The sequence below is a fragment of the Pantherophis guttatus genome, chromosome 3 (assembly GCF_059756535.1).
Source record: "Pantherophis guttatus breed Tessera chromosome 3, ASM5975653v1, whole genome shotgun sequence".
Taxonomy (NCBI): Eukaryota; Metazoa; Chordata; class Lepidosauria; order Squamata; family Colubridae; genus Pantherophis; species Pantherophis guttatus.
The window spans coordinates 24,652,612-24,665,582 of NC_142065.1; the positions used below are offsets into that span (position 1 = coordinate 24,652,612).

General features: G+C 40.1%; 1 protein-coding gene across 13 annotated transcripts in view; it reads left to right on the plus strand.

Annotated features, from left to right (window-relative positions):
* The first annotated feature begins 3,015 nt into the window (after window positions 1–3,015).
* Window positions 3,016–12,971, plus strand: part of SULF2 (sulfatase 2) — a 293,351-nt gene continuing 283,395 nt past the window's right edge. For 3 of the 13 annotated variants that reach the window (XM_087889132.1, XM_087889124.1, XM_087889129.1), the window contains exon 1: window positions 3,178–3,513. The gene's annotated coding sequence lies outside the window, so the exon portion shown is untranslated. Of the gene's footprint in view, window positions 3,514–4,148; window positions 4,263–12,971 lie in introns of all 13 variants that reach the window. The other 10 variants (XM_087889131.1, XM_087889123.1, XM_087889133.1 and 7 more) reach the window with 9 other exon arrangements.

Consider the following 12,971-nt stretch of genomic DNA (forward strand, 5'->3'; position numbering starts at 1 on the left):
ACAACAGTGTTTTTCAAACCTACAGTAACAACTTTTAAGATGTGTGAACTCCAAGAATTAGTTCTGGGAGTTAAAGTCCACACATCTTAAAGTTGTCAAGATCGAAAAACACTGCCCTACATGCTTATTTTATAAATCTACTGACAAAATTGACAGATTTTTTTTCTGAGACCAGAGAGTTGGACATCCTCTTTTAAATATATGGCAATGGGTTTTGTACCTTAAAAAAATCTGCATGGTTAGCTTTCTACAGATCAAATATAGGCCACTGAGCATTTCTTGAGAGCAAAACATCACAATGTTGTCCCCTACGAGCACCCAGCCCACTGGAAAGGCAACCTCCACCCATTTTTTCTGCCAGGCATCAAAAGTACTTATTGTACATTTGGGCCAGCTTAAGCAGTGTTGTTTTATTCTATACTGCACTATTTCATTGTAGTTAAATATATTCACTCCAATTGGCTTTTATTCAGTGGCAGGAACACCCACCTCTGCCTCCAGTCACTGCCATTCCAAGATCTTTTCAAGTTCATAAGATACAATGAACTTGAAATAAAGGAAGGAACAGGGATCTGTCCAGGGGTGAAATCCAGCAGGTTCTGGAGAACTAGTAGCGGAAATTTTGAGTAGTTTGGAGAACCGGCAAATACCACCTCTGGCTGGCCCCAGGAGTGGGGAGGGAATGGAGATTTTGCAGTATCCTTCCCTTGCCACACCTACCAAGCCACACCCACAGAACCGGTAGTAAAAAAAAATTGGATTTCACCCCTGGATCTGTCTTTTTTTATGTGAAATTGACAGGATTTTTGTTATTTTCCCTTTATAGAAAAAATGGTAAAACTGGTGCTTTCTCTCACACATGACCATTCTGTTAATGAAAAATGTCATATTGCTAGGAACGAGCGGGACATTTTCAGAAGTTGGAAGAAGGTGGCCACTTTCTACATTAAAATAAATAATCCATTCTTTTCTTTCTACCAAATATTATTTATGGGGGAAAGGCTTCATGTCTCCGGCCAGTGCCCTAGTCATGCACCTAGAATGGACTAAATTTGCTCACAACAGAATCCATAGTAGAATTAATGAAACATGGACAATAAGCTGGTGGTGACAATATGGAATTACACCTACTATCTGAAGAAAAATCCACTGTAACCCTTCATACTATAGGAATAAACATACAGCAGGAAGGAAGGGATGCTAGAATACCTTTTAAAATTTGTTTTATATTTTTGTTATTAGAAACCACTATGATAAGAAGCAGGTGGCTGAAAAATGGTTAGTTAAGATTGTTGTTTCAGCCACAAGTTATAGGGATGGATGGAGTTATTTTACTGACAACTATACATAATCTTTTTCCAATGGTTTATCTTGCAACATACAGGTAGTCCTCGAATTATGACACCAATTGAGCCCAACATTTCTGTTGTTAAGTGAGACATTTCTTAAATGAGCTTTGCCCATTTTACAATATTTCTTGCCACAGTTGTTAAGTAAATCACTTCAATTGTTAGGTTAGTAACATGGCTGTTAAGAGAATCTGGCTGTCCCATTGATTTTGCTTGTCAGGAGGTTGCAAAAGGGGATTACATGACCCCAGGGCACTGCAACTGTCATAAATATGAAGTAAATTTTGATCACATGACCATGGGGATGCTGCAAAGGTTGTAACTGTGAAAAGTGGTCATAAGTTACTTTTTTTCAGTGCTGTTGTAACTTTGAACGGTCATTAAATGAGCTGTTGTAAGTCAATGACTACCTGTATAGTATTTGTCTTCCGTTACGAAATGTCTCTTGTGTTGAGCTAAGGGCAGGGGTGGGTTCTACTTACCTTTACTACCGGTTTGTAACAAGAGCGCGCGCATACGCAGAAGCTTCTGCACATGCGCATATCATCCATGATGACATCCGGGCGGGTGGGCAGAGCCTCCTGATGCTTTTACTACCGATTCACAAGAACCGGACTAAACTGGGAGCAACCCACCACTGGCTAAGGGAATGTTTCTCAAAACCTGGGTGCTTTTTCCTTCTGGGAGCTAAAATCCACATTTCTTGAAGTTGCCAAGTTTGATGAATAGTGAGCTAACAGAAAAAGTTGATTGCTAACAACTTCATGATGGTGCCCATGTAGTTTTCTTGGCAACAGTCTGGAAGCAGTTTGCCATTACTTCCTCCAAGATGATTTTCCCCCCTGAATTTCTAGTGTAGCCTACCAGCTATGGGATTTCCTGACCTTCAACCCAAGAAGTATTTCAGGATCCTGCTTAGCTTTCAGCCAAAGTTAATAACTTGTACCAATCTAAAAAAAGAAAAAGAAAAATCAGGAATGGATAATTTTGAAAGTGCAACCAATGAAAACTACTTAATAGGAGCTAAATAGGTCAGTAAATTGAGGACCCAGATTGTTGGGGGTAATATGCTGACTCTGTAAACCACTTAGGAGAGGGCTGTAAAGCAGTATATAAGTTTAAGTGCTATTGCTATATTGGATCAGGCATTAAAGGAATGGCAGCTTCAGTGACAGAGCCGTTTCTTTACATGCAAAAGTTCCAACTTTTGATGCCAGTGTCTCCAACCATAGAGTGCCACTTAAAATTGAGCTAGCTCAGTATTGTGCATGCTAATTGTCTGATTTGGCTGGATTCTAACGCCATGCTAAGCCTAAACTTTCAACTGCCTACATTCACCAACCACACCTAAGACAAAGACACAATGGCAGAGGGCAAACAACAGGTTGAGCCAAAGTAGTTGCTGCTGCTGCTGCACGGACAGAAGAAGTGCGGGCCTTTTCCAACCTCTTCAAACAATCAAGGTATTTCTCTTGGCGAGTAACCAGGAACGAGCAGGTGGACGCAGAAAGTTAGGAAGAGGGCGAGGGACGTCCAAGACAAGAGGATGGCGAGAGCGAAGGGCGACTTGATTGTGCCTCCAGCTGGGCCTTCCGGCAGATAACCTTCCCGTCCTGCATCTCCCCTTCCCCAACCAACCACACACACACACACACACACAAAACACATACAGAAACGAGGCTGAGGTAGAGAAAAACGCGCTGCCTCTTCCACAACCCCCAAGCCAAAGCGGGCGCTTTGCAACAGATGGTTCGAGGCATCTCTCCCCACCACCCACCACCACCCCCGCCTTCCTCCTCCTCTCGGCTCGGTCCTGCCCTTGCTCGCCGGCTGTTCCGTCGGGAGCCCCTCGCGCGGCGCACCGAGGGAGGGCGGGACCCAGGCCAAGCAGCGGCTGTGTGGTCTTTTGCAGGGCGCGCGCGCGCCGCTTTTCCTTTCCATTGCACGGGCTTGGCTGGCGGACCTGCCGCGGCTACAGCCGCCGCCGCCGCTGCTTTCGGGGGGTCGCAACTCGCTCCCTGTTGCCCTGCTCCGCCTCCGCCGCCCCCTGCGGGGGGTCCGGTAAATTCGGCGAGCCGAGAGCGGTGCCGCCTCGGTCCTTGAGCGCGCGCGCGCGCGCGCTGGAAAGAAGCGCGTTTGCCTTACAGCCGAAAGGCTGCCTGGGGTAAGTTCTATTGGCCGGGGGCGCGAGAGGAGAGGGGCAAGCAACCCCCTCCCCCCCCGCTTCTCTCCCACCGACCCACCTCCCTTTTTCCCGTTGCAGCTTTGGAATCTTGACCTTGTTTCTTGCATCTGAGGCACCCGCGGCAAGACGGAGTCGCTGGGGGTGCCCCTTTAGAAGTACGGGGATGGGAAAAGGCGGACCCCGCTGCTTGCTGCTGCCGCTGCTTGGCAGACCCCGGCGGCGCTGTGTTTGTTTTCTAGCGGGGGGGGGGGTTGAGAGAGAGAGAGAGAGAGAGAGAGAGGGAGAGAAATCTGCCCTTTAACTTTGCGTGCGGTCTTGTGGGTATCTTTTCTCCAGAAGTCCCGTAAGAGCCATTTGCTTTCAGGGGGACAACAAGGGAGGGGAGAGTAGGCTGAGTCTGTCTCCAGGGACTTTCAGCTGACGCTTGGAACAGTTTTCAGGGCATTTTGAACGCTGGGGAGACCAGGTGAAGCAGAGAGGTTTGGGGGGGGGTGGGAACGACGTCTGGAGTGAGTGCAGAATAATTAGTGCTTCTTTAACGTTGAGCCTCCAGTCCTGCGCCACCCTTGTTAAAACTTGAAGCAGCTGCATGAAACGTGCTTTTTTTTTTAAAGGTAGATCCGCTGAAACATTTTGACTGGCGATGCTTTCCCTACCATGTAGAAAAGTCAACTGAACTGACAGGGCTGATGGGCTGCTGCTGAGCTCCACCATATCTTGACCACAAGGTAGTACAAGGCAGGCCACGTGACACAACAGCTCTGCCTCTTTAACACCACGCTTCTCCAGGCGCCTTATTTTTTAGACAATGATAGGGCTCTGCCCCGTTCACACTTCCTTTGTTTTGGTAGATTGGAATGCCGTTCTTTGGTGTGAGCTTGCATGTGGACTGCATGCTTCTGGGTAGTAACAGGTGTGGACAATCAATCACATTCCAGTTGACGTTAGTTACTGAGTGTTTGGCTGAAGTAAATCTGAGAGAGAGAGAGTGAAGTGACATTCAGTCAGAAGAAACTGATTAATTTTGATCCAGGAATTTGATTTCATAATCCCCCAAGGTTTCCTTAATGGATCTGTCCCTATAATATGGTCTTTTCAACCTGCAGCGATTAAGGATTCTTTCATAGATCTACTTGAAAGCAACTACTGCTAATGATAAACTTAAAAGAGTTGCAGCTGGAATGAGTTCATTAAGCTAAAACTGTCCTGTTATTTCATTATGTCATTTGGGCTAAATGCAGAGTTCCCCAACTCAGTGCCTTCCACATGCATTGTCGTCAAATCTCCTAATTTGTAGTCAGTGTGGCCAAGGGAGATGAACTTAAAAATACACAATTGGCACCTAAACTGGAACAAATCAAGGTTCTTGCTGTCTTGCTTTTTGTACTTGCTATATTCATGTTGCTTCCAAAGGATTCATCTAAATGATTCATTCAGCCTGTTCTAACATTCATGTTGGTTTACACATAATATCATTGGTTGTCTGGTTGCTTACTTTATTAAGATTAATGAAGCAGGAAGAAGCCATACCAATAAAATGCTGAAGAAGAAGTTTTCCTCGTCACTCTTTAAATGAAATTTCTTTTGAATTGATTCATTTCAGTTAACAATTATTGCTTATAACCAAAAACACAAATAATGGTTATAATGTTTTATTATACTGTATAGATTATTGTATAATGGAGAATTAATAGCAACTATTGTGATATTGATAAGTAAAAGTATGAAAGAAAATCATAAGAACCAAAAACTACACAAAGATCTTGGTTTCACCTTGATAGTATAAATCCCGTAGAAGTAAAAATCTCTGTTTTGAACACTTGAAAATCTTATTAAAGTATATTTGTGAACATGCAGTCATCCTAAAATACCGGTAATTGTTTGCAATGCAATCAGTTTGAGAGAGGGTGAATTAAGGTTTACTTCAGGATTCATGCCATACGGTTAATATTTTTAAAAACGTAGCATTCAATCATTACAAAAAACTGAACAACTCTTCAATTTTGCTTGGGTGTACTCTTCAGGCAATTCTTGATGAAATACTACCAAGGGCAAAGAAGTATGAATTATACTGGCATTGGATCGCTTCTGCAATTTTTTTCAGCTTCTTAGAATTAACTATTATATAAGGGATATGCCACTATAGGATCTAAGTATAATCCATGGTAAGAATTGGAAACTTCATTTTAATGCTTCTGATATTTGTAAGGAAAGCAAACTTGGAATTTGAAACAAAAGTACAATAGGTTAGATCTCAGTCACAACTCAGACAGGTATTGCATTTCAAGGTAATTAAAATTGATACCACAAATGATCAAGAGTTTTAGCAAACGTAGCCCAAGAATGTGTATAAATGTACTGCATCCCTTCACACTCTGATGACTTTTAGATATTTTGAGCTATACATTTCAACTTGGTTTGCATTTTAGCAGTGCTGGAGGTGCTTATGGGAAAGGTGGTTCAAAACATTCTAATGGAGCTATGGTAAGACTACAACTTGATAAAAGCAGTGTATAAATAAGCCCATGAAATAGGTACCAGCGATTCAAATATTGGGATATTGAACACATTGTGAATGTTTGATTTTTTAAAAAAATACAAATTATAAAAAATATAAAATTAATAATTCCATTTGCTTTTAAAAGTGTAGTGAAGTAGATATATACTTACAGATTTTTTTTTAATAGTAAAAAGAATGGAAGCAATGCAGAAGCCTGAAAATCAGCTCTAAGTCTTAAATATGCAAATAGTAGCGGAATACTTATAAACCAGTAAGCAATTAGCAATCAATGCAGAATTTCATTACAACATAATGTAATTCCAGTACCTTACACCTATTAATAGTGTAGCTATAGTTTATACCAATTACAGGTTCAAGATACTTTTCCAAGAAATCAACCTCTATAAACCATGTTGCAATAGTATAATAGATGTCCCTGGCAATGATCACATTATTTCTACCTGGCACTGCTCTTTTAAACACTAGTTCAAAGAAATGAAGACAACCTAGGACTAGGACTGCAGAGTCAAATCCATAGTCCTTGTGAAAACACTGTGTTCCTTGGATGTTAGGAGTTTTATGTCATCTCTTTACATGTACAATGAAGCACAAGCAAATTGGCAAGCAAGTTGAATTGTCAATCCTAATCCTCAATCTCTCTGAGCAGGCGGTTTCCACTTTCTCAGTTCACTAATACCTGCAGGTAATGCCATGTTCCAGAATACAGTAGCTCTTTGTACAGTTGTTGGAATTAAACCCCGGTAAATGGGGATGTGTGAAATTTAAATTGCAGGAGGTGAGTGGATAAAGATTAATGTCTACTGAAATTCTGTTCTTAACTCAAGAAGAAATACTACATTTTGTTCCACATTGTTTTGAATCTTCCAGTATCTAGGAATTACCTTTTTATTTTTAAAGAATCTCTAAAAGCCATCTGATTGGCTTTTCTTGTTGCAATCCCCGTGATTCTGCTTACTTTCCTCCCTGTTTTTAACAGAATGAAAGGGGAAAACAGATGAAATAAGTGTGGCAGTGGCTAAAGCTTTAGGTATCTACATTACTCCTAAAACACTGACATTTTCTTTTATGAGTGGGATTGTTGTTTAGTCTCTACAGAACAGGGAACCCCACAAACAGAGAACGAAATAATCCAGATATTTCAGCCATGCCTCCTCTGCTGATTGATCATAGATAATTCTAGCTCCAAAGTGTAGTCTAGATCTTTGATAAGAATGTTAGTAGTATATTGATAGCCACCTCTGCTCTAGAAATGGCACAGGATGAAACCCACCATAGATATTGTCTTCTGGTTTTCAGTTGAAGATAAAACAAAATAAGCATATCCTAGACACTTCATATTTAATTTCTGATTTTGTACAGGTAGTCCTCGACTTACTTCAAGTTTGCCCCATTTTATAACCATTCTTGCCATATTTGTTAAGTGAACTTGGTAACACAGTTATTAAGCGAATCTGGCTTCCCCATTGACTTGACTTGTCAGAAGGTCGCCAAAGGTCACATGACCCGGGGACACTGTAGCCGTCATAAATATGAGTCAGTTGCCAAGCATTTGAATTTTGATCAGGTGACCATGGGGATGCTGCAAGGATCATGTGTAAAACAGCCATAAGTCACTTTTTTCAGGGCTGTTGTAACTTTGAATAGTCACTAAATGAACTGTTGTAAGTCGAGAACTACCTATATAAAGCAATCTTCAATGTTTTTGAGTGTCTGAGATGAAAATCAGTGGTTGCTATTCCTTCAGAACTAAAGTAATGTTGGCTTACAAAGTGGGAGATCATGAGTATTATAGTTTTTATAATGTAATATGTTTACTTTCTAACTCTAACAATCCAGCCTCCTGTTTCGAAGTTTGAAATATTTATGCCTGGTCTTCTCAATGCACCAGCCCTGCAGTTCAGTTCCCAGTACTAATCGGTTCAATCCCCGAATTTTTGTACTGTATTGGCCATTATTTTTTTCTAACATTTCACTTTCAGTACAATAATTTTTATTGTGGTTTCATTATTTTTATTGTAAATCTCTTCGGGATTACTTTTCATGGGAAGCAGTATAGAGATTTGTTTTTAAAATAATTGCTCCCTGTTGAAATACAAATAGTAAAGAATAGAACAAATGTGTGAGCCAAATCTGCAGCAAAGACCTTGAGTTGAGTCTATAATAAGAGGTTCTTTATTGGTAGTCCTTTCAGGGACAAATGAGATATTGACCAAAATGTTTTTCAGGTAGCAAACGGTAACGCACGCAGGTACATGCTTGTTTCTAATCATTGTTCTGTTCTGGTACAGCATGGAATTGATGGTGTCTTGGATGCATGCCTAAAAAACCTTTCTGGGAATAAGCAACAAGGTTTGTGATTGGTTTCAAGAGGGTACTTGTACAATTAGAATTGAAACAGGAACTCAAGTTCCAGGAGCAGCTTAAAGATAGGATTCTTTTGACACAAAAAGAGTGTCCTTTAATCAGCATCTTTACAGAAATTGCCTTTTTTATGTGCACAAAAGCCTTGCTGTAATATTTTAAAATGTGTGACGGCGGAGGTAGAATGAATCCCTTGGCCTTTGCCCATCCAGTTAACATCCTTCAGTTTGGTGCTGATAATGTACATCCACTATGATTGGTTCTGCCTGTGTGATTGTAGTCTTTTAAATCCTGTAACAATGCCCTGGTATTAGTAAATGGTAATTTACAATGGTAAAGCTGCTCTCATTCTATTGCTATCTTATCTACAGATCACTCAGAGTGTGAGCTAAATTGAAGCGTACCTGGTGTAAAGCTTATTTACTAACTAAGCCTCTTTATTCCATGAAGAACAAAATTTTTAGGAAACAACTTTTTGGTTTGGAGCATTGTATGGCAAAACTACTGTAGCCTTGTGCTCCTGCTTGAGGCCTTTCTCATGTCACCAGTTCAGGTGATCCTTGACTTACAACCGTTCATTTAGTGACCATTTGAAGTTACAATGGCACTGAAAAAAGTGACTTATGGCCGTTTTTCACACCTACAACTATTGCAACATCCGTATGGTCATGTGATCAAAACTCAAGGTGTTTGCCACCTGGCTCATATTTATGACAGTTGCAGCATCCTGGGTCATGTGATCACCTCTTGTAACTTTCTGACAAGCAGAGTCAATAGGAAAGCCATATTCACTTCACAGCTGTTTTACTAATTTAACAACTACATTGATTCACTTAACAACTATGCCAAGAAAAGTTGTAAAATAGGGCAAATTCACTTATCTCCCTTAGCAATGAAAATTTTGGGCTCAATTGTAGTCATAATTCAATGATTACTTCTATGAGTCCTGAAGAGTCCTTCATTCTGATGCTTATGAGCCATGGTGGCACAGTGGTTAGAGTGCAGTACTGCAGGCTACTTCTGCTGACTGCTGGCTGCCTGTAATTTGGCAGTTCAAATCTCACCAGGCTCAAGGTTGACTTAGCCTTCCATCCTTCCGAGGTGAGTAAAATGAAGACCCAAATTGTTGGGGTCAATATGCTGACTCTGTAAACCGCTTAGAGAGGGCTGTAAAGCACTATAAAGTGGTATATAAGTCTAAGTGCTATTGCTATTCATTAGGGTGGTTAGAGACTGTCCAGTTGTTGGGAGTCACTGGTCCTTCAGCTTAGGTCTGTCACTAAATCTGTTCAACTTTTAACTGGATTTTAGCAGTTTATGCTTTCATGATACTTTCTGAGCTTGCACCTACATTGTTCCCAAGTCAAAATTCAGTGTGGCAGTAGTTGAAAAGGTAGCATCATGCCAGTTCCAGGAATCACTAGGAATACATGGTACTGATTTAATATCCTTCATACGTTTATATCAATCCTCGAAACCATAGGATGTCTTTAAGATTTCCTTGAATTTAATATTTAATATAAATAATGTTTTCAAAATACGTGACGAAGAATGTTCATAGATGACTTAAAAACTTTAAACATCACATGGGAACATGCTGAAGTACTCGCCCAAAATTGAAAATACTGGAGATCCCTTGCTGCATGACATGGGAGAATCTAATGTTAATTTTACTTAATAATGTTTAAGCACTTTAATCATTTTACAGGAAATTATTGATCCCCCATCTTATTTAATACTATTTACTATAGTCTATTAAGTATAGACATCAATGCTACACTAAAAGAGCATACATATGACTTCTGTGTCCAGTGGGTTTGATGCTGTCTTGTATAGAAGTTTTTTTAAAAAGGAAACAGATCAGGACTTGCAATGAATAGTTAGGAGGTGGAGAAAAGGGTCAAATTTCATCTTAGCAATACAAATTAATCCAAGGTGGTATGGTAAAGATTTTGTTAAATCACTTAGTCCAAAGTGGAAAAAGGAGAAGCTTCATTGGAAAAGATGCTGAAGAGGAGATGCATAAGCACAGACTGTTCTTTGTTGCTTTTTTTGCAGAAGTTCCTTGTCCTGCTTGCAGTTTTTGGGGTTCTGCCTTATAAATTGAGAACTTCAGTAGTTCTCAAGAAGAACTAATGTCCTCCTTGTAATTAGGAGCAAAAAATGAAGATTTTTAAGGTTACAACTTTAAAACTTGGAATCTAGATTAAATAATTATAGCTCACACATTTTAAACTTTTGGTAATCATTTCAAAGCCTGACATGCATATAGAAACATATGCTGATATTACAATTACATAGATGAATATTATGCATTACAGTACTATGATATTTCAGCCTTTTGACCCAAGTAAACTTGTATGAGGAAAATACTTAAGTTTCACAATACTGTAGTTTAAGTTTTGCAATGATAATGTATACCTTTTCTTCAAGCATGGATACCCAAATAATTGTATGCTTTGAATGACACCTCATAATGTTTAGTAATTAGCATTGGACATGGAATAATTTAAAATTTGAATAAGTAGACAAAGAAAAATTAAGTTCACATACTCTGTGTTTTTAAATGAATAGCTTCTGAAAATAAGGAATTCATTACATCAATTCATTTAGAAAATGTATTGACAGTTGAGTCCAAAAATTATTATGCTAAGTGAGACCTTTGTTAAGTGAGTTTTGCTCCATTTTACGACCTTGTCACAATTGTTAAGTGAACCTAATTTACCCATTGACTTTTCTGATCAGAAGGTCACAAATGGGGATCACACGACCCCAGGACATTGCAGCTGTCCTACATATGAACCCATTGTTAAGTATCTGTTGATCACATGACCGTGGGGACGCTGCAATCGTCGTAAGTGTGAAAAACGGCCATAAGTCACTTTTTTCAGTGAGGTTGTAACTATGAAGAGTCACTAAATGAACTGTTGTAACTCGAGGACTACCTGTAATAGGTCTGACTCAGCACAACTAGCTCCTAGGCAGACTTTAGGAAGAGTGCCAAATCCTAAATCACACCACCAGTTAAAGAGGCTCCTTAGGGAAATGGGCATTAACTCTAATTAAGTGCAGTCAGCTACTGTGGCTATTTAAAACTAGGCTCCAGATCTTCTTCTCTTGTTGCACCCATTCTTATTTGCAGACCTGTCTTCCTTTAATGCTCTGCTCTAGATACTTTTTGCTTCTTGCCTTGCAATCACATTTTCAACTTTCGTATCAGCTTTCAGAAAATTTTCTGGTGCCTCAGCCTAGGGGTTGCCTTGAACAATTATCTCAGTATTCTTGCCTCTGAACTCTCCTAGTTTGCTGCAGTAGATGTAATTACAAGGCAAGCAACTTCTCCTGCTTCATTCTCACTGACTAAATAGCCAGCCCTTCTCCCTGCCTCAAGATTTACAACTTGTCCAATAAAAGCTCTCCAACTTGAAATTGCTCTGCTTGCTGTTTCTATCAGCATAAGGCTTGCATTGAACATTGCTTATTTTAGTTGCTGTTTGGTTTAGAGCAGTGATGGTGAACGTGTCAAAAATTTGCTGGTGTGTTACACGCATTCTCCCCCCGCCCCAACAAGACAAACAAATCTTTATCTACAGGTAGTCCTTGACTTACAGCAGTTCATTTATTGACCTTCTGAAGTTACAGTGGCACTGAAAAAAAGTGATTTATCACTGTTTTTCACATGGCTTTTGCAGCATCCCCATGGTCACATGATCAAAATTCAGATGCTTCGCAATTGACTTATATTTATGACTGTTGCAATATCATGGGGTCATGTGGATCACTTTTTGTGACCTTCTGACAAGCTAAAGTCAATGGGTAGCCAGAGTCACTTAACAACCGTGTTACTAACTTAACAACTTCAGTGATTGAACAACTGTGGCAAGATACGTAAAATGAACCAAAAATCAAATTTTGGGCTCAATTGTGGTTGTAAATTGAGACTACCTGTATTCATTTGTTTTTTAAAAAATACAGACAAATTGAGACAGCTTCAGGTCACCTGAGACCTTTGTTCTTGAAGCATTTTCAGAGAATACTTTTCCACAGTCTCTGCACTCTCCAAAACCATGTGAAAGTCCACCCCGTTTTTGCATGATTTGCAGAAGCTCTGGAAGCTGCCTGAAAGGACTGTCCTGTCGCACGACTTCCAGTGTGTTCAGAAGCTGCATAAGAACATATCCCATCCTTCTTGTGTGGCCTCCATAGACTCTGAAAATCTCAAGGCACGCTTTTGGGAATAGTTGTGCCAGCTGTTGGTGAACATTGATGTGTCATCCAAAATGTCATGGCGCATCACATTTGACATGCATGTCATAGGTTCGCCATCACTAGTTTTGAATGTCCAACCCCACCAAGTTGGAAATGCCTCTTCATATTAATGGGAAGCGTTGCACTATTTGCTAGGTAATATGGATTCAGCTTATTGAGCTGTTCAGTAACTTCGAAACAATGCACATTTTCTAGCCTTGTTTCCTCCTCCAGCATTCCTCTTTATTTTGCCCTAGGATTATTTTTTTCTTTTAACCAGGGAATAAAGATTTTGATGTCTTCTCTC